This window comes from Theobroma cacao, chromosome 7 (assembly GCF_053813885.1).
Source record: "Theobroma cacao isolate CCN51 chromosome 7, ASM5381388v1, whole genome shotgun sequence".
NCBI lineage: Eukaryota > Viridiplantae > Streptophyta > Magnoliopsida > Malvales > Malvaceae > Theobroma > Theobroma cacao.
In genome coordinates, this window is record NC_142645.1 from 29,143,188 (window position 1) to 29,166,893 (window position 23,706).

Here is a 23,706-nt window from a genome sequence, read left to right on the forward strand (position 1 = left end):
ATGGATGGCTTTCGCTCCATGTTTCCCAAGGCAAACAATCAATTACAATCTGTTTTAATCAAAAAATATAAAAACAATTCAAAATAACTTCAATAATGGGATTATAAAGGCATTTAAACCGAGTAATAAGGCTTTTCTAGGCATGAGTGACTATAAATGAACTTTTCTTGACAATGGATGGCTTTCGCTCCATGTTTCCCACGGCAAACAATCAATTACAATCTATTTTAATCAAAAAATATAAAAACAATTCAAAATAAATTCAATAATGGGATTAGAAAGGCATTTAAACCGAGTAATAAGGCTTTGCTAGGCATAAGTGACTATAAATGAACTTTTCTTGAGTATGGATGGCTTTCGCTCCATGTTTCCCGAGGTAAACAATCAATTACAATATGTTTTAATCAAAAAATGTAAAAAAAATTCAAGATAAATTCAATAATGGGATTATAAAGGCATTTAAACCGTGTAATAAGGCTTTTCTAGGCATGAGTGACTATAAATGATCTTTTCTTGACAATGGATGGTTTTCTCTCCATGTTTCCAGAGGCAAACAATCAATTACAATATGTTTTAATCAAAAAATGTAAAAACAATTCAAAATAAATTCAATAATGAGATTATAAAGGCATTTAAACCGAGTAATAAGGCTTTTCTAGGCATGAGTGGCTATAAATGATCTTTTCTTGACAATGGATGGCTTTCCCTCCATGTTTCCCGAGGCAAACAATCAATTACAATCTGTTTTAATCAAAAAATGTAAAAACAATTCAAAATAAATTCAATAATGGGATTATAAAGGCATTTAAACCGAGTAATAAGGCTTTGCTAGGCATAAGTGACTATAAATGAACTTTTCTTGACTATGGATGGCTTTCGCTCCATGTTTCCCATGGCAAACAATCAATTACAATCTGTTTTAATCAAAAAATATAAAAACAATTCAAAATAACTTCAATAATGGGATTATAAAGGCATTTAAACCGAGTAATAAGGCTTTTCTAGGCATGAGTGACTATAAATGAACTTTTCTTGACAATGGATGGATTTCGCTGCATGTTTCCCACGGCAAACAATCAATTACAATCTGTTTTAATCAAAAAATATAAAAACAATTCAAAATAACTTCAATAATGGGATTATAAAGGCATTTAAACCGAGTAATAAGGCTTTTCTAGGAATGAGTGACTATAAATGAACTTTTCTTGACAATGGATGGCTTTCGCTCCATGTTTCCCACGGCAAACAATCAATTACAATCTGTTTTAATCAAAAAATATAAAAACAATTCAAAATAAATTCAATAATGGGATTATAAAGGCATTTAAACCGAGTAATAAGGCTTTTCTAGGCATGAGTGACTATAAATGATCTTTTCTTGACAATGGATGGCTTTCACTCCACGTTTCCCGAGGCAAACAATCAATTAGAATCTGTTTTAATCAAAAAATGTAAAAAGATTCAACTTAAATTCAATTATGGGATTATAAAAGCATTTAAAACGAGTATTAAGGCTTTTGTAGGCATGAGTGACTATAAATGAACTTTTCTTGACGATGGATGGCTTTCGCTCCATGTTTCCCAAGGCAAACAATCAATTACAATCTGTTTTAATCAAAAAATATAAAAACAATTCAAAATAACTTCAATAATGGGATTATAAAGGCATTTAAACCGAGTAATAAGGCTTTTCTAGGCATGAGTGACTATAAATGAACTTTTCTTGACAATGGATGGCTTTCGCTCCATGTTTCCCACGACAAACAATCAATTACAATCTGTTTTAATCAAAAAATATAAAAACAATTCAAAATAAATTCAATAATGGGATTATAAAGGCATTTAAACCGAGTAATAAGGCTTTTCTAGGCATGAGTGACTATAAATGATCTTTTCTTGACAATGGATGGCTTTCACTCCACGTTTCCCGAGGCAAACAATCAATTAGAATCTGTTTTAATCAAAAAATGTAAAAAGATTCAACTTAAATTCAATTATGGGATTATAAAAGCATTTAAAACGAGTATTAAGGCTTTTGTAGGCATGAGTGACTATAAATGAACTTTTCTTGACGATGGATGGCTTTCGCTCCATGTTTCCCAAGGCAAACAATCAATTACAATCTGTTTTAATCAAAAAATATAACAACAATTCAAAATAACTTCAATAATGGGATTATAAAGGCATTTAAACCGAGTAATAAGGCTTTTCTAGGCATGAGTGACTATAAATGATCTTTTCTTGACAATGGATGGCTTTCGGTCCATGTTTCCCACGGCAAACAGTCAATTACAATCTGTTTTAATCAAAAAATATAAAAACAATTCAAAATAAATTCAATAATGGGATTATAAAGGCATTTAAACCGAGTAATAAGGCTTTGCTAGGCATAAGTGACTATAAATGAACTTTTCTTGACTATGGATGGCTTTCGCTCCATGTTTCCCGAGGTAAACAATCAATTACAATCTGTTTTAATTAAAAAATCTAAAAAAAATTCAAAATAAATTCAATAATGGGATTATAAAGGCATTTAAACCGAGTAATAAGGCTTTTCTAGGCATGAGTGACTATAAATGATCTTTTCTTGACAATGGATGGTTTTCGCTCCATGTTTCCCGAGGCAAACAATCAATTACAATCTGTTTTAATTAAAAAAATGTAAAAACAATTCAAAATAAATTCAATAATGGGATTATAAAGGCATTTAAACAGAGTAATAAGGCTTTTCTAGGCATGAGTGGCTATAAATGATCTTTTCTTGACAATGGATGGCTTTCGCTCCATGTTTCCCGAGGCAAACAATCAATTACAATCTGTTTTAATCAAAAAATGTAAAAACAATTCAAAAGAAATTCAATAATGAGATTATAAAGGCATTTAAACCGAGTAATAAGGCTTTTCTAGGCATGAGTGGCTATAAATGATCTTTTCTTGACAATGGATGGCTTTCGCTCCATGTTTCCCGAGGCAAACAATCAATTACAATCTGTTTTAATCAAAAAATGTAAAAACAATTCAAAATAAATTCAATAATGGGATTATAAAGGCATTTAAACCGAGTAATAAGGCTTTGCTAGGCATAAGTGACTATAAATGAACTTTTCTTGACTATGGATGGCTTTCGCTCCATGTTTCCCACGGCAAACAATCAATTACAATCTGTTTTAATCAAAAAATATAAAAACAATTCAAAATAACTTCAATAATGGGATTATAAAGGCATTTAAACCGAGTAATAAGGCTTTTCTAGGCATGAGTGGCTATAAATGAACTTTTCTTGAAAATGGTGTGCTCTCGCTCCATGTTTCCCACGGCAAACAATCAATTACAATCTGTTTTAATCTAAAAATATAAAAACAATTCAAAATAACTTCAATAACGGGATTATAAAGGCATTTAAACCGAGTAATAAGGCTTTTCTAGGCATGAGTGACTATAAATGAACCTTTCTTGACAATGGATGGCTTTCGCTCCATGTTTCCCACGGCAAACAATCAATTACAATCTGTTTTAATCAAAAAATATAAAAACAATTCAAAATAAATTCAATAATGGGATTATAAAGGCATTTAAACCGAGTAATAAGGCTTTGCTAGGCATAAGTGACTATAAATGAACTTTTCTTGACTATGGATGGCTTTCGCTCCATGTTTCCCGAGGAAAACAATCAATTACAATATGTTTTATTAAAAAAATGTAAAAAAAATTCAAAATAAATTCAATAATGGGATTATAAAAGCATTTAAACCGAGTGATAAGGCTTTTCTAGGCATGAGTGACTATAAATGATCTATTCTTGACAATGGATGGGTTTTGCTCCATGTTTCCTGAGGCAAACAATCAATTACAATATGTTTTAATCAAAAAATGTAAAAAAAATTCAAAATAAATTCAATAATGGGATTATAAAGGCATTTAAACCGAGTAATAAGGCTTTGCTAGGCATAAGTGACTGTAAATGAACTTTTCTTGACTATGGATGGCTTTCGCTCCATGTTTGCCGAGGTAAACAATCAATTACAATCTGTTTTAATCAAAAAATGTAAAAAAAATTCAAAATAAATTCAATAATGGGATTATAAAGGCATTTAAACCGAGTAATAAGGCTTTTCTAGGCATGAGTGACTATAAATGATCTTTTCTTGACAATGGATGGTTTTCGCTCCATGTTTCCCGAGGCAAACAATCAATTACAATATGTTTTAATCAAAAAATGTAAAAACAATTCAAAATAAATTCAATAACGGGATTATAAAGGCATTTAAACCGAGTAATAAGGCTTTTCTTGGCATGAGTGGCTATAAATGATCTTTTCTTGACAATGGATGGCTTTCGCTCCATGTTTCCCGAGGCAAACAGTCAATTACAATCTGTTTTAATCAAAAAATATAAAAACAATTCAAAATAACTTCAATAATGGGATTATAAAGGCATTTAAACCGAGTAATAAGGCTTTTCTTGGCATGAGTGGCTATAAATGATCTTTTCATGACAATGGATGGCTTTCGCTCCATGTTTCCCGAGGCAAACAATCAATTACAATCTGTTTTATTCAAAAATTGTAAAAACAATTCAAAATAAATTCAATAATGGGATTATAAAGGCATTTAAACCGAGTAATAAGGCTTTGCTAGGCATAAGTGACTATAAATGAACTTTTCTTGACTATGGATGGCTTTCGCTCCATGTTTCCCGAGGCAAACAATCAATTACAATCTGTTTTAATTAAAAAATGTAAAAAAAATTCAAAATAAATTCAATAATGCGATTATAAAGGAATTTAAACCGAGTAATAAGGCTTTTCTAGGCATGAGTGACTATAAATGATCTTTTCTTGACAATGGATGGCTTTCACTCCACGTTTCCCGAGGCAAACAATCAATTAGAATCTGTTTTAATCAAAAAATATAAAAACAATTCAAAATAACTTCAATAATGGGATTATAAAGGCATTTAAACCGAGTAATAAGGCTTTTCTAGGCATGAGTGACTATAAATGATCTTTTCTTGACAATGGATGGCTTTCACTCCACGTTTCCCGAGGCAAACAATCAATTAGAATCTGTTTTAATCAAAAAATATAAAAACAATTCAAAATAACTTCAATAATGGGATTATAAAGGCATTTAAAACGAGTATTAAGGCTTTTGCAGGCATTAGTGACTATAAATGAACTTTTCTTGACGATGGATGGCTTTCGCTCCATGTTTCCCAAGGCAAACAATCAATTACAATCTGTTTTAATCAAAAAATATAAAAACAATTGAAAATAACTTCAATAATGGGATTATAAAGGCATTTAAACCGAGTAATAAGGCTTTTCTAGGCATGAGTGACTATAAATGATCTTTTCTTGACAATGGATGGCTTTCGCTCCATGTTTCCCACGGCAAACAGTCAATTACAATCTGTTTTAATCAAAAAATATAAAAACAATTCAAAATAAATTCAATAATGGGATTATAAAGGCATTTAAACCGAGTAATAAGGCTTTGCTAGGCATAAGTGACTATAAATGAACTTTTCTTGACAATGGATGGCTTTCGCTCCATGTTTCCCGAGGCAAACAATCAATTACAATCTGTTTTAATCAAAAAATGTAAAAACAATTCAAAATAAATTCAATAATGGGATTATAAAAGCATTTAAACCGAGTAATAAGGCTTTTCTAGGCATGAGTGACTATAAATAATCTATTCTTGACAATGGATGGGTTTTGCCCCATGTTTCCCGAGGCAAACAATCAATTACAATATGTTTTAATCAAAAAATGTAAAAAAAATTCAAAATAAATTCAATAATGGGATTATAAAGGCATTTAAACCGAGTAATAAGGCTTTGCTTGGCATAAGTGACTGTAAATGAACTTTTCTTGACTATGGATGGCTTTCACTCCACGTTTCCCGAGGCAACCAATCAATTAGAATCTGTTTTAATCAAAAAATGTAAAAAGATTCAAATTAAATTCAATTATGGGATTATAAAAGCATTTAAAACGAGTATTAAGGCTTTTCTAGGCATGAGTGACTATAAATGAACTTTTCTTGACGATGGATGGCTTTCGCTCCATGTTTCCCAAGGCAAACCATCAATTACAATATGTTTTAATCAAAAAATATAAAAAAATTTCAAAATAACTTCAATAATGGGATTATAAAGGCATTTAAACCGAGTAATAAGGCTTTTCTAGGCATGAGTGACTATAAATGATCTTTTCTTGACAATGGATGGCTTTCACTCCACGTTTCCCGAGGCAACCAATCAATTAGAATCTGTTTTAATCAAAAAATGTAAAAAGATTCAAATTAAATTCAATTATGGGATTATAAAAGCATTTAAAACGAGTATTAAGGCTTTTCTAGGCATGAGTGACTATAAATGAACTTTTCTTGACGATGGATGGCTTTCGCTCCATGTTTCCCAAGGCAAACCATCAATTACAATCTGTTTTAATCAAAAAATATAAAAACAATTCAAAATAACTTCAATAATGGGATTATAAAGGCATTTAAACCGAGTAATAAGGCTTTTCTAGGCATGAGTGACTATAAATGAACTTTTCTTGACAATGGATGGCTTTCGCTCCATGTTTCCCGAGGCAACCAATCAATTACAATCTGTTTTAATCAAAAAATGTAAAAACAATTCAAAATAAATTCAATAATGGGATTATAAAAGCATTTAAACCGAGTAATAAGGCTTTTCTAGGCATGAGTGACTATAAATAATCTATTCTTGACAATGGATGGGTTTTGCTCCATGTTTCCCGAGGCAAACAATCAATTACAATATGTTTTAATCAAAAAATGTAAAAAAAATTCAAAATAAATTCAATAATGGGATTATAAAGGCATTTAATCCGAGTAATAAGGCTTTGCTAGGCATAAGTGACTGTAAATGAACTTTTCTTGACTATGGATGGCTTTCGCTCCATGTTTCCCGAGGTAAACAATCAATTACAATCTGTTTTAATCAAAAAATGTAAAAACAATTCAAAATAAATTCAATAATGGGATTATAAAGGCATTTAAACCGAGTAATAAGGCTTTTCTAGGCATGAGTGGCTATAAATGATCTTTTCTTGACAATGGATGGCTTTCGCTCCATGTTTCCCGAGGCAAACAATCAATTACAATCTGTTTTAATCAAAAAATGTAAAAACAATTCAAAATATATTCAATAATGGGATTATAAAGGCATTTAAACCGAGTAATAAGGCTTTGCTAGGCATAAGTGACTATAAATGAACTTTTCTTGACTATGGATGGCTTTCGCTCCATGTTTCCCGAGGCAAACAATCAATTACAATCTGTTTTAATCGAAAAATGCAAAAAAAATTCAAAATAAATTCAATAATGCGATTATAAAGGAATTTAAACCGAGTAATAAGGCTTTTCTAGGCATGAGTGACTATAAATGATCTTTTCTTGACAATGGATGGCTTTCACTCCACGTTTCCCGAGGCAAACAATCAATTAGAATCTGTTTTAATCAAAAAATATAAAAACAATTCAAAATAACTTCAATAATGGGATTATAAAGGCATTTAAACCGAGTAATAAGGCTTTTCTAGGCATGAGTGACTATAAATGATCTTTTCTTGACAATGGATGGCTTTCACTCCACGTTTTCCGAGGCAAACAATCAATTAGAATCTGTTTTAATCAAAAAATATAAAAACAATTCAAAATAACTTCAATAATGGGATTATAAAGGCATTTAAACCGAGTAATAAGGCTTTTCTAGGTATGAGTGACTATAAATGAACTTTTCTTGACAATGGATGGCTTTCGCTCCATGTTTCCCACGGCAAACAATCAATTACAATCTGTTTTAATCAAAAAATATTAAAACAATTCAAAATAACTTCAATAATGGGATTATAAAGGCATTTAAACCGAGTAATAAGGCTTTTCTAGGTATGAGTGACTATAAATGAACTTTTCTTGACAATGGATGGCTTTCGCTCCAAGTTTCCCACGGCAAACAATCAATTACAATCTGTTTTAATCAAAAAATATAAAAACAATTCAAAATAAATTCAATAATGGGATTATAAAGGCATTTAAACCGAGTAATAAGGCTTTGCTAGGCATAAGTGACTATAAATGAACTTTTCTTGACTATGGATGGTTTCGCTCCATGTTTCCCGAGGTAAACAATCAATTACAATCTGTTTTAATCAAAAAATGTAAAAAAAATTCAAGATAAATTCAATAATGGGATTATAAAGGCATTTAAACCGTGTAATAAGGCTTTTCTAGGCATGAGTGACTATAAATGATCTTTTCTTGACAATGGATGGTTTTCGCTCCATGTTTCTAGAGGCAAACAATCAATTACAATATGTTTTAATCAAAAAATGTAAAAACAATTCAAAATAAATTCAATAATGAGATTATAAAGGCATTTAAACCGAGTAATAAGGCTTTTCTAGGCATGAGTGGCTATAAATGATCTTTTCTTGACAATGGATGGCTTTCGCTCCATGTTTCCCGAGGCAAACAATCAATTACAATCTGTTTTAATCAAAAAATGTAAAAACAATTCAAAATAAATTCAATAATGGGATTATAAAGGCATTTAAACCGAGTAATAAGGCTTTGCTAGGCATAAGTGACTATAAATGAACTTTTCTTAACTATGGATGGCTTTCGCTCCATGTTTCCCATGGCAAACAATCAATTACAATCTGTTTTAATCAAAAAATATAAAAACAATTCAAAATAACTTCAATAATGGGATTATAAAGGCATTTAAACCGAGTAATAAGGCTTTTCTAGGCATGAGTGACTATAAATGAACTTTTCTTGACAATGGATGGCTTTCGCTCCATGTTTCCCACGGCAAACAATCAATTACAATCTGTTTTAATCAAAAAATATAAAAACAATTCAAAATAACTTCTATAATGGGATTATAAAGGCATTTAAACCGAGTAATAAGGCTTTTCTAGGCATGAGTGACTATAAATGAACTTTTCTTGACAATGGATGGCTTTCGCTCCATGTTTCCCACGGCAAACAATCAATTACAATCTGTTTTAATCAAAAAATATAAAAACAATTCAAAATAAATTCAATAATGGGATTATAAAGGCATTTAAACCGAGTAATAAGGCTTTGCTAGGCATAAGTGACTATAAATGAACTTTTCTTGACTATGGATGGCTTTCGCTCCATGTTTCCCGAGGTAAACAATCAATTACAATCTGTTTTAATCAAAAAATGTAAAAAAAATTCAAGATAAATTCAATAATGGGATTATAAAGGCATTTAAACCGTGTAATAAGGCTTTTCTAGGCTTGAGTGACTATAAATGATCTTTTCTTGACAATGGATGGTTTTCGCTCCATGTGTCCAGAGGCAAACAATCAATTACAATCTGTTTTAATCGAAAAATGTAAAAACAATTCAAAATAAATTCAATAATGGGATTATAAAGGCATTTAAACCGAGTAATAAGGCTTTTCTAGGCATGAGTGGCTATAAATGATCTTTTCTTGACAATGGATGGCTTTCACACCATGTTTCCCGAGGCAAACAATCAATTACAATCTGTTTTAATCAAAAAATGTAAAAACAATTCAAAATAAATTCAATAATGGGATTATAAAGGCATTTAAACCGAGTAATAAGGCTTTGCTAGGCATAAGTGACTATAAATGAACTTTTCTTGACGATGGATGGCTTTCGCTCCATGTTTCCCAAGGCAAACCATCAATTACAATCTGTTTTAATCAAAAAATATAAAAACAATTCAAAATAACATCAATAATGGGATTATAAAGGCATTTAAACCGAGTAATAAGGCTTTTCTAGGCATGAGTGACTGTAAATGAACTTTTCTTGACAATGGATGGCTTTCGCTCCATGTTTCCCGAGGCAACCAATCAATTACAATCTGTTTTAATCAAAAAATGTAAAAACAATTCAAAATAAATTCAATAATGGGATTATAAAAGCATTTAAACCGAGTAATAAGGCTTTTCTAGGCATGAGTGACTATAAATAATCTATTCTTGACAATGGATGGGTTTTGCTCCATGTTTCCCGAGGCAAACAATCAATTACAATATGTTTTAATCAAAAAATGTAAAAAAAATTCAAAATAAATTCAATAATGGGATTATAAAGGCATTTAATCCGAGTAATAAGGCTTTGCTAGGCATAAGTGACTGTAAATGAACTTTTCTTGACTATGGATGGCTTTCGCTCCATGTTTCCCGTGGTAAACAATCAATTACAATCTGTTTTAATCAAAAAATGTAAAAACATTTCAAAATAAATTCAATAATGGGATTATAAAGGCATTTAAACCGAGTAATAAGGCTTTTCTAGGCATGAGTGGCTATAAATGATCTTTTCTTGACAATGGATGGCTTTCGCTCCATGTTTCCCGAGGCAAACAATCAATTACAATCTGTTTTAATCAAAAAATGTAAAAACAATTCAAAATATATTCAATAATGGGATTATAAAGGCATTTAAACCGAGTAATAAGGCTTTGCTAGGCATAAGTGACTATAAATGAACTTTTCTTGACTATGGATGGCTTTCGCTCCATGTTTCCCGAGGCAAACAATCAATTACAATCTGTTTTAATCGAAAAATGCAAAAAAAATTCAAAATAAATTCAATAATGCGATTATAAAGGAATTTAAACCGAGTAATAAGGCTTTTCTAGGCATGAGTGACTATAAATGATCTTTTCTTGACAATGGATGGCTTTCACTCCACGTTTCCCGAGGCAAACAATCAATTAGAATCTGTTTTAATCAAAAAATATAAAAACAATTCAAAATAACTTCAATAATGGGATTATAAAGGCATTTAAACCGAGTAATAAGGCTTTTCTAGGCATGAGTGACTATAAATGATCTTTTCTTGACAATGGATGGCTTTCACTCCACGTTTTCCGAGGCAAACAATCAATTAGAATCTGTTTTAATCAAAAAATATAAAAACAATTCAAAATAACTTCAATAATGGGATTATAAAGGCATTTAAACCGAGTAATAAGGCTTTTCTAGGTATGAGTGACTATAAATGAACTTTTCTTGACAATGGATGGCTTTCGCTCCATGTTTCCCACGGCAAACAATCAATTACAATCTGTTTTAATCAAAAAATATTAAAACAATTCAAAATAACTTCAATAATGGGATTATAAAGGCATTTAAACCGAGTAATAAGGCTTTTCTAGGTATGAGTGACTATAAATGAACTTTTCTTGACAATGGATGGCTTTCGCTCCATGTTTCCCACGGCAAACAATCAATTACAATCTGTTTTAATCAAAAAATATAAAAACAATTCAAAATAAATTCAATAATGGGATTATAAAGGCATTTAAACCGAGTAATAAGGCTTTGCTAGGCATAAGTGACTATAAATGAACTTTTCTTGACTATGGATGGTTTCGCTCCATGTTTCCCGAGGTAAACAATCAATTACAATCTGTTTTAATCAAAAAATGTAAAAAAAATTCAAGATAAATTCAATAATGGGATTATAAAGGCATTTAAACCGTGTAATAAGGCTTTTCTAGGCATGAGTGACTATAAATGATCTTTTCTTGACAATGGATGGTTTTCGCTCCATGTTTCCAGAGGCAAACAATCAATTACAATATGTTTTAATCAAAAAATGTAAAAACAATTCAAAATAAATTCAATAATGAGATTATAAAGCCATTTAAACCGAGTAATAAGGCTTTTCTAGGCATGAGTGGCTATAAATGATCTTTTCTTGACAATGGATGGCTTTCGCTCCATGTTTCCCGAGGCAAACAATCAATTACAATCTGTTTTAATCAAAAAATGTAAAAACAATTCAAAATAAATTCAATAATGGGATTATAAAGGCATTTAAACCGAGTAATAAGGCTTTGCTAGGCATAAGTGACTATAAATGAACTTTTCTTAACTATGGATGGCTTTCGCTCCATGTTTCCCACGGCAAACAATCAATTACAATCTGTTTTAATCAAAAAATATAAAAACAATTCAAAATAACTTCAATAATGGGATTATAAAGGCATTTAAACCGAGTAATAAGGCTTTTCTAGGCATGAGTGACTATAAATGAACTTTTCTTGACAATGGATGGCTTTCGCTCCATGTTTCCCACGGCAAACAATCAATTACAATCTGTTTTAATCAAAAAATATAAAAACAATTCAAAATAACTTCTATAATGGGATTATAAAGGCATTTAAACCGAGTAATAAGGCTTTTCTAGGCATGAGTGACTATAAATGAACTTTTCTTGACAATGGATGGCTTTCGCTCCATGTTTCCCACGGCAAACAATCAATTACAATCTGTTTTAATCAAAAAATATAAAAACAATTCAAAATAAATTCAATAATGGGATTATAAAGGCATTTAAACCGAGTAATAAGGCTTTGCTAGGCATAAGTGACTATAAATGAACTTTTCTTGACTATGGATGGCTTTCGCTCCATGTTTCCCGAGGTAAACAATCAATTACAATCTGTTTTAATCAAAAAATGTAAAAAAAATTCAAGATAAATTCAATAATGGGATTATAAAGGCATTTAAACCGTGTAATAAGGCTTTTCTAGGCTTGAGTGACTATAAATGATCTTTTCTTGACAATGGATGGTTTTCGCTCCATGTGTCCAGAGGCAAACAATCAATTACAATCTGTTTTAATCGAAAAATGTAAAAACAATTCAAAATAAATTCAATAATGGGATTATAAAGGCATTTAAACCGAGTAATAAGGCTTTTCTAGGCATGAGTGGCTATAAATGATCTTTTCTTGACAATGGATGGCTTTCACTCCATGTTTCCCGAGGCAAACAATCAATTACAATCTGTTTTAATCAAAAAATGTAAAAACAATTCAAAATAAATTCAATAATGGGATTATAAAGGCATTTAAACCGAGTAATAAGGCTTTGCTAGGCATAAGTGACTATAAATGAACTTTTCTTGACTATGGATGGCTTTCGCTCCATGTTTCCCGAGGCAAACAATCAATTACAATCTGTTTTATTAAAAAAATGTAAAAAAAATTCAAAAAAAATTCAATAATGGGATTATAAAAGCATTTAAACCGAGTGATAAGGCTTTTCTAGGCAAGAGTGACTATAAATGATCTATTCTTGACAATGGATGGGTTTTGCTCCATGTTTCCCGAGGCAAATTATCAATTACAATATGTTTTAATCAAAAAATGTAAAAAAAATTCAAAATAAATTCAATAATGGGATTATAAAGACATTTAAACCGAGTAATAAGGCTTTGCTAGGCATAAGTGACTGTAAATGAACTTTTCTTGACTATGGATGGCTTTCGTTCCATGTTTCCCGAGGTAAACAATCAATTACAATCTGTTTTAATCAAAAAATGTAAAAAAAATTCAAGATAAATTCAATAATGGGATTATAAAGGCATTTAAACCGTGTAATAAGGCTTTTCTAGGCATGAGTGACTATAAATGATCTTTTCTTGACAATGGATGGTTTTCTCTCCATGTTTCCAGAGGCAAACAATCAATTACAATCTGTTTTAATCAAAAAATGTAAAAACAATTCAAAATAAATTCAATAATGAGATTATAAAGGCATTTAAACCGAGTAATAAGGCTTTTCTAGGCATGAGTGGCTATAAATGATCTTTTCTTGACAATGGATGGCTTTCGCTCCATGTTTCCCGAGGCAAACAATCAATTACAATCTGTTTTAATCAAAAAATGTAAAAACAATTCAAAATAAATTCAATAATGGGATTATAAAGGCATTTAAACCGAGTAATAAGGCTTTGCTAGGCATAAGTGACTATAAATGAACTTTTCTTGACTATGGATGGCTTTCGCTCCATGTTTCCCACTGCAAACAATCAATTACAATCTGTTTTAATCAAAAAATATAAAAACAATTGAAAATAACTTCAATAATGGGATTATAAAGGCATTTAAACCGAGTAATAAGGCTTTTCTAGGCATGAGTGACTATAAATGAACTTTTCTTGACAATGGATGGATTTCGCTCCATGTTTCCCACGGCAAACAATCAATTACAATCTGTTTTAATCAAAAAATATAAAAACAATTCAAAATAACTTCAATAATGGGATTATAAAGACATTTAAACCGAGTAATAAGGCTTTGCTAGGCATAAGTGACTGTAAATGAACTTTTCTTGACTATGGATGGCTTTCGCTCCATGTTTCCCGAGGTAAACAATCAATTACAATCTGTTTTAATCAAAAAATGTAAAAAAAATTCAAAATAAATTCAATAATGGGATTATAAAAGCATTTAAACCGAGTGATAAGGCTTTTCTAGGCAAGAGTGACTATAAATGATCTATTCTTGACAATGGATGGCTTTCGCTCCATGTTTCCCGAGGCAAACAATCAATTACAATCTGTTTTAATCAAAAAATGTAAAAACAATTCAAAATAAATTCAATAATGGGATTATAAAGGCATTTAAACCGAGTAATAAGGCTTTGCTAGGCATAAGTGACTATAAATGAACTTTTCTTGACTATGGATGGCTTTCGCTCCATGTTTCCCGAGGCAAACAATCAATTACAATCTGTTTTAATCGAAAAATGCAAAAAAAATTCAAAATAAATTCAATAATGCGATTATAAAGGAATTTAAACCGAGTAATAAGGCTTTTCTAGGCATGAGTGACTATAAATGATCTTTTCTTGACAATGGATGGCTTTCACTCCACGTTTCCCGAGGCAAACAATCAATTAGAATCTGTTTTAATCAAAAAATATAAAAACAATTCAAAATAACTTCAATAATGGGATTATAAAGGCATTTAAACCGAGTAATAAGGCTTTTCTAGGCATGAGTGACTATAAATGATCTTTTCTTGACAATGGATGGCTTTCACTCCACGTTTTCCGAGGCAAACAATCAATTAGAATCTGTTTTAATCAAAAAATATAAAAACAATTCAAAATAACTTCAATAATGGGATTATAAAGGCATTTAAACCGAGTAATAAGGCTTTTCTAGGTATGAGTGACTATAAATGAACTTTTCTTGACAATGGATGGCTTTCGCTCCATGTTTCCCACGGCAAACAATCAATTACAATCTGTTTTAATCAAAAAATATTAAAACAATTCAAAATAACTTCAATAATGGGATTATAAAGGCATTTAAACCGAGTAATAAGGCTTTTCTAGGTATGAGTGACTATAAATGAACTTTTCTTGACAATGGATGGCTTTCGCTCCATGTTTCCCACGGCAAACAATCAATTACAATCTGTTTTAATCAAAAAATATAAAAACAATTCAAAATAAATTCAATAATGGGATTATAAAGGCATTTAAACCGAGTAATAAGGCTTTGCTAGGCATAAGTGACTATAAATGAACTTTTCTTGACTATGGATGGTTTCGCTCCATGTTTCCCGAGGTAAACAATCAATTACAATCTGTTTTAATCAAAAAATGTAAAAAAAATTCAAGATAAATTCAATAATGGGATTATAAAGGCATTTAAACCGTGTAATAAGGCTTTTCTAGGCATGAGTGACTATAAATGATCTTTTCTTGACAATGGATGGTTTTCGCTCCATGTTTCCAGAGGCAAACAATCAATTACAATATGTTTTAATCAAAAAATGTAAAAACAATTCAAAATAAATTCAATAATGAGATTATAAAGCCATTTAAACCGAGTAATAAGGCTTTTCTAGGCATGAGTGGCTATAAATGATCTTTTCTTGACAATGGATGGCTTTCGCTCCATGTTTCCCGAGGCAAACAATCAATTACAATCTGTTTTAATCAAAAAATGTAAAAACAATTCAAAATAAATTCAATAATGGGATTATAAAGGCATTTAAACCGAGTAATAAGGCTTTGCTAGGCATAAGTGACTATAAATGAACTTTTCTTAACTATGGATGGCTTTCGCTCCATGTTTCCCACGGCAAACAATCAATTACAATCTGTTTTAATCAAAAAATATAAAAACAATTCAAAATAACTTCAATAATGGGATTATAAAGGCATTTAAACCGAGTAATAAGGCTTTTCTAGGCATGAGTGACTATAAATGAACTTTTCTTGACAATGGATGGCTTTCGCTCCATGTTTCCCACGGCAAACAATCAATTACAATCTGTTTTAATCAAAAAATATAAAAACAATTCAAAATAACTTCTATAATGGGATTATAAAGGCATTTAAACCGAGTAATAAGGCTTTTCTAGGCATGAGTGACTATAAATGAACTTTTCTTGACAATGGATGGCTTTCGCTCCAGGTTTCCCACGGCAAACAATCAATTACAATCTGTTTTAATCAAAAAATATAAAAACAATTCAAAATAAATTCAATAATGGGATTATAAAGGCATTTAAACCGAGTAATAAGGCTTTGCTAGGCATAAGTGACTATAAATGAACTTTTCTTGACTATGGATGGCTTTCGCTCCATGTTTCCCGAGGCAAACAATCAATTACAATCTGTTTTATTAAAAAAATGTAAAAAAAATTCAAAAAAAATTCAATAATGGGATTATAAAAGCATTTAAACCGAGTGATAAGGCTTTTCTAGGCAAGAGTGACTATAAATGATCTATTCTTGACAATGGATGGGTTTTGCTCCATGTTTCCCGAGGCAAATTATCAATTACAATATGTTTTAATCAAAAAATGTAAAAAAAATTCAAAATAAATTCAATAATGGGATTATAAAGACATTTAAACCGAGTAATAAGGCTTTGCTAGGCATAAGTGACTGTAAATGAACTTTTCTTGACTATGGATGGCTTTCGTTCCATGTTTCCCGAGGTAAACAATCAATTACAATCTGTTTTAATCAAAAAATGTAAAAAAAATTCAAGATAAATTCAATAATGGGATTATAAAGGCATTTAAACCGTGTAATAAGGCTTTTCTAGGCATGAGTGACTATAAATGATCTTTTCTTGACAATGGATGGTTTTCTCTCCATGTTTCCAGAGGCAAACAATCAATTACAATCTGTTTTAATCAAAAAATGTAAAAACAATTCAAAATAAATTCAATAATGAGATTATAAAGGCATTTAAACCGAGTAATAAGGCTTTTCTAGGCATGAGTGGCTATAAATGATCTTTTCTTGACAATGGATGGCTTTCGCTCCATGTTTCCCGAGGCAAACAATCAATTACAATCTGTTTTAATCAAAAAATGTAAAAACAATTCAAAATAAATTCAATAATGGGATTATAAAGGCATTTAAACCGAGTAATAAGGCTTTGCTAGGCATAAGTGACTATAAATGAACTTTTCTTGACTATGGATGGCTTTCGCTCCATGTTTCCCACTGCAAACAATCAATTACAATCTGTTTTAATCAAAAAATATAAAAACAATTGAAAATAACTTCAATAATGGGATTATAAAGGCATTTAAACCGAGTAATAAGGCTTTTCTAGGCATGAGTGACTATAAATGAACTTTTCTTGACAATGGATGGATTTCGCTCCATGTTTCCCACGGCAAACAATCAATTACAATCTGTTTTAATCAAAAAATATAAAAACAATTCAAAATAACTTCAATAATGGGATTATAAAGACATTTAAACCGAGTAATAAGGCTTTGCTAGGCATAAGTGACTGTAAATGAACTTTTCTTGACTATGGATGGCTTTCGCTCCATGTTTCCCGAGGTAAACAATCAATTACAATCTGTTTTAATCAAAAAATGTAAAAAAAATTCAAAATAAATTCAATAATGGGATTATAAAAGCATTTAAACCGAGTGATAAGGCTTTTCTAGGCAAGAGTGACTATAAATGATCTATTCTTGACAATGGATGGCTTTCGCTCCATGTTTCCCGAGGCAAACAATCAATTACAATCTGTTTTAATCAAAAAATGTAAAAACAATTCAAAATAAATTCAATAATGGGATTATAAAGGCATTTAAACCGAGTAATAAGGCTTTGCTAGGCATAAGTGACTATAAATGAACTTTTCTTGACTATGGATGGCTTTCGCTCCATGTTTCCCGAGGCAAACAATCAATTACAATCTGTTTTAATCGAAAAATGCAAAAAAAATTCAAAATAAATTCAATAATGCGATTATAAAGGAATTTAAACCGAGTAATAAGGCTTTTCTAGGCATGAGTGACTATAAATGATCTTTTCTTGACAATGGATGGCTTTCACTCCACGTTTCCCGAGGCAAACAATCAATTAGAATCTGTTTTAATCAAAAAATATAAAAACAATTCAAAATAACTTCAATAATGGGATTATAAAGGCATTTAAACCGAGTAATAAGGCTTTTCTAGGCATGAGTGACTATAAATGATCTTTTCTTGACAATGGATGGCTTTCACTCCACGTTTTCCGAGGCAAACAATCAATTAGAATCTGTTTTAATCAAAAAATATAAAAACAATTCAAAATAACTTCAATAATGGGATTATAAAGGCATTTAAACCGAGTAATAAGGCTTTTCTAGGTATGAGTGACTATAAATGAACTTTTCTTGACAATGGATGGCTTTCGCTCCATGTTTCCCACGGCAAACAATCAATTACAATCTGTTTTAATCAAAAAATATTAAAACAATTCAAAATAACTTCAATAATGGGATTATAAAGGCATTTAAACCGAGTAATAAGGCTTTTCTAGGTATGAGTGACTATAAATGAACTTTTCTTGACAATGGATGGCTTTCGCTCCATGTTTCCCACGGCAAACAATCAATTACAATCTGTTTTAATCAAAAAATATAAAAACAATTCAAAATAAATTCAATAATGGGATTATAAAGGCATTTAAACCGAGTAATAAGGCTTTGCTAGGCATAAGTGACTATAAATGAACTTTTCTTGACTATGGATGGTTTCGCTCCATGTTTCCCGAGGTAAACAATCAATTACAATCTGTTTTAATCAAAAAATGTAAAAAAAATTCAAGATAAATTCAATAATGGGATTATAAAGGCATTTAAACCGTGTAATAAGGCTTTTCTAGGCATGAGTGACTATAAATGATCTTTTCTTGACAATGGATGGTTTTCGCTCCATGTTTCCAGAGGCAAACAATCAATTACAATATGTTTTAATCAAAAAATGTAAAAACAATTCAAAATAAATTCAATAATGAGATTATAAAGCCATTTAAACCGAGTAATAAGGCTTTTCTAGGCATGAGTGGCTATAAATGATCTTTTCTTGACAATGGATGGCTTTCGCTCCATGTTTCCCGAGGCAAACAATCAATTACAATCTGTTTTAATCAAAAAATGTAAAAACAATTCAAAATAAATTCAATAATGGGATTATAAAGGCATTTAAACCGAGTAATAAGGCTTTGCTAGGCATAAGTGACTATAAATGAACTTTTCTTAACTATGGATGGCTTTCGCTCCATGTTTCCCACGGCAAACAATCAATTACAATCTGTTTTAATCAAAAAATATAAAAACAATTCAAAATAACTTCAATAATGGGATTATAAAGGCATTTAAACCGAGTAATAAGGCTTTTCTAGGCATGAGTGACTATAAATGAACTTTTCTTGACAATGGATGGCTTTCGCTCCATGTTTCCCACGGCAAACAATCAATTACAATCTGTTTTAATCAAAAAATATAAAAACAATTCAAAATAACTTCTATAATGGGATTATAAAGGCATTTAAACCGAGTAATAAGGCTTTTCTAGGCATGAGTGACTATAAATGAACTTTTCTTGACAATGGATGGCTTTCGCTCCAGGTTTCCCACGGCAAACAATCAATTACAATCTGTTTTAATCAAAAAATATAAAAACAATTCAAAATAAATTCAATAATGGGATTATAAAGGCATTTAAACCGAGTAATAAGGCTTTGCTAGGCATAAGTGACTATAAATGAACTTTTCTTGACTATGGATGGCTTTCGCTCCATGTTTCCCGAGGTAAACAATCAATTACAATCTGTTTTAATCAAAAAATGTAAAAAAAATTCAAGATAAATTCAATAATGGGATTATAAAGGCATTTAAACCGTGTAATAAGGCTTTTCTAGGCTTGAGTGACTATAAATGATCTTTTCTTGACAATGGATGGTTTTCGCTCCATGTGTCCAGAGGCAAACAATCAATTACAATCTGTTTTAATCGAAAAATGTAAAAACAATTCAAAATAAATTCAATAATGGGATTATAAAGGCATTTAAACCGAGTAATAAGGCTTTTCTAGGCATGAGTGGCTATAAATGATCTTTTCTTGACAATGGATGGCTTTCACTCCATGTTTCCCGAGGCAAACAATCAATTACAATCTGTTTTAATCAAAAAATGTAAAAACAATTCAAAATAAATTCAATAATGGGATTATAAAGGCATTTAAACCGAGTAATAAGGCTTTGCTAGGCATAAGTGACTATAAATGAACTTTTCTTGACTATGGATGGCTTTCGCTCCATGTTTCCCGAGGCAAACAATCAATTACAATCTGTTTTATTAAAAAAATGTAAAAAAAATTCAAAATAAATTCAATAATGGGATTATAAAAGCATTTAAACCGAGTGATAAGGCTTTTCTAGGCAAGAGTGACTATAAATGATCTATTCTTGACAATGGATGGGTTTTGCTCCATGTTTCCCGAGGCAAATTATCAATTACAATATGTTTTAATCAAAAAATGTAAAAAAAATTCAAAATAAATTCAATAATGGGATTATAAAGACATTTAAACCGAGTAATAAGGCTTTGCTAGGCATAAGTGACTGTAAATGAACTTTTCTTGACTATGGATGGCTTTCGCTCCATGTTTCCCGAGGTAAACAATCAATTACAATCTGTTTTAATCAAAAAATGTAAAAAAAATTCAAGATAAATTCAATAATGGGATTATAAAGGCATTTAAACCGTGTAATAAGGCTTTTCTAGGCATGAGTGACTATAAATGATCTTTTCTTGACAATGGATGGTTTTCTCTCCATGTTTCCAGAGGCAAACAATCAATTACAATCTGTTTTAATCAAAAAATGTAAAAACAATTCAAAATAAATTCAATAATGAGATTATAAAGGCATTTAAACCGAGTAATAAGGCTTTTCTAGGCATGAGTGGCTATAAATGATCTTTTCTTGACAATGGATGGCTTTCGCTCCATGTTTCCCGAGGCAAACAATCAATTACAATCTGTTTTAATCAAAAAATGTAAAAACAATTCAAAATAAATTCAATAATGGGATTATAAAGGCATTTAAACCGAGTAATAAGGCTTTGCTAGGCATAAGTGACTATAAATGAACTTTTCTTGACTATGGATGGCTTTCGCTCCATGTTTCCCACTGCAAACAATCAATTACAATCTGTTTTAATCAAAAAATATAAAAACAATTGAAAATAACTTCAATAATGGGATTATAAAGGCATTTAAACCGAGTAATAAGGCTTTTCTAGGCATGAGTGACTATAAATGAACTTTTCTTGACAATGGATGGATTTCGCTCCATGTTTCCCACGGCAAACAATCAATTACAATCTGTTTTAATCAAAAAATATAAAAACAATTCAAAATAACTTCAATAATGGGATTATAAAGACATTTAAACCGAGTAATAAGGCTTTGCTAGGCATAAGTGACTGTAAATGAACTTTTCTTGACTATGGATGGCTTTCGCTCCATGTTTCCCGAGGTAAACAATCAATTACAATCTGTTTTAATCAAAAAATGTAAAAAAAATTCAAAATAAATTCAAAAATGGGATTATAAAGGCATTTAAACCGAGTAATAAGGCTTTTCTAGGCATGAGTGACTATAAATGATCTTTTCTTGACAATGGATGGTTTTCGCTCCATGTTTCCCGAGGCAAACAATCAATTACAATCTGTTTTAATCAAAAAATGTAAAAACAATTCAAAATAAATTCAATAACGGGATTATAAAGGCATTTAAACCGAGTAATAAGGCTTTTCTAGGCATGAGTGGCGATAAATGATCTTTTCTTGACAATGGATGGCTTTCGCTCCATGTTTCCCGAGGCAAACAGTCAATTACAATCTGTTTTAATCAAAAAATATAAAAACAATTCAAAATAAATTCAATAATGGGATTATAAAGGCATTTAAACCGAGTAATAAGGCTTTGCTAGGCATAAGTGACTGTAAATGAAGTCTTCTTGACTATGGATGGCTTTCGCTCCATGTTTCCCGAGGCAAACAATCAATTACAATCTGTTTCAATCAAAAAATGTAAAAAAATTTCAAAATAAATTCAATAATGCGATTATAAAAGCATTTAAACCGAGTAATAAGGCTTTGCTAGGCATAAGTGACTGTAAATGAACTTTTCTTGACTATGGATGGCTTTCGCTCCATGTTTCCCGAGGTAAACAATCAATTACAATATGTTTTAATCAAAAAATGTAAAAACAATTCAAAATAAATTCAATAATGGGATTATAAAGGCATTTAAACCGAGTAATAAGGCTTTTCTAAGCCTGAGTGGCTATAAATGATCTTTTCTTGACAATGGATGGCTTTCGCTCCATGTTTCCCGAGGCAAACAATCAATTACAATCTGTTTTATTCAAAAATTGTAAAAACAATTCAAAATAAATTCAATAATGGGATTATAAAGGCATTTAAACCGAGTAATAAGGCTTTGCTAGGCATAAGTGACTATAAATGAACTTTTCTTGACTATGGATGGCTTTCGCTCCATGTTTCCCGAGGCAAACAATCAATTACAATATGTTTTAATCAAAAAATGTAAAAAAAATTCAAAATAAATTCAATAATGCGATTATAAAGGAATTTAAACCGAGTAATAAGGCTTTTCTAGGCATGAGTGACTATAAATGATCTTTTCTTGACAATGGATGGCTTTCACTCCACGTTTCCCGAGGCAAACAATCAATTAGAATCTGTTTTAATCAAAAAATATAAAAATAATTCAAAATAACTTCAATAATGGGATTATAAAGGCATTTAAACCGAGTAATAAGGCTTTTCTAGGCATGAGTGACTATAAATGATCTTTTCTTCACAATGGATGGCTTTCACTCCACGTTTCCCGAGGCAAACAATCAATTAGAATCTGTTTTAATCAAAAAATATAAAAACAATTCAAAATAACTTCAATAATGGGATTATAAAGGCATTTAAAACGAGTATTAAGGCTTTTGTAGGCATTAGTGACTATAAATGAACTTTTCTTGACGATGGATGGCTTTCGCTCCATGTTTCCCAAGGCAAACAATCAATTACAATCTGTTTTAATCAAAAAATATAAAAACAATTCAAAATAACTTCAATAATGGGATTATAAAGGCATTTAAACCGAGTAATAAGGCTTTTCTAGGCATGAGTGACTATAAATGAACTTTTCTTGACAATGGATGGCTTTCGCTCCATGTTTCCCACGGCAAACAATCAATTACAATCTGTTTTAATCAAAAAATATAAAAACAATTCAAAATAAATTCAATAATGGGATTATAAAGGCATTTAAACCGAGTAATAAGGCTTTGCTAGGCATAAGTGACTATAAATGAACTTTTCTTGACTATGGATGGCTTTCGCTCCATGTTTCCCGAGGTAAACAATCAATTACAATCTGTTTTAATCAAAAAATGTAAAAAAAATTCAAGATAAATTCAATAATGGGATTATAAAGGCATTTAAACCGTGTAATAAGGCTTTTCTAGGCATGAGTGACTATAAATGATCTTTTCTTCACAATGGATGGTTTT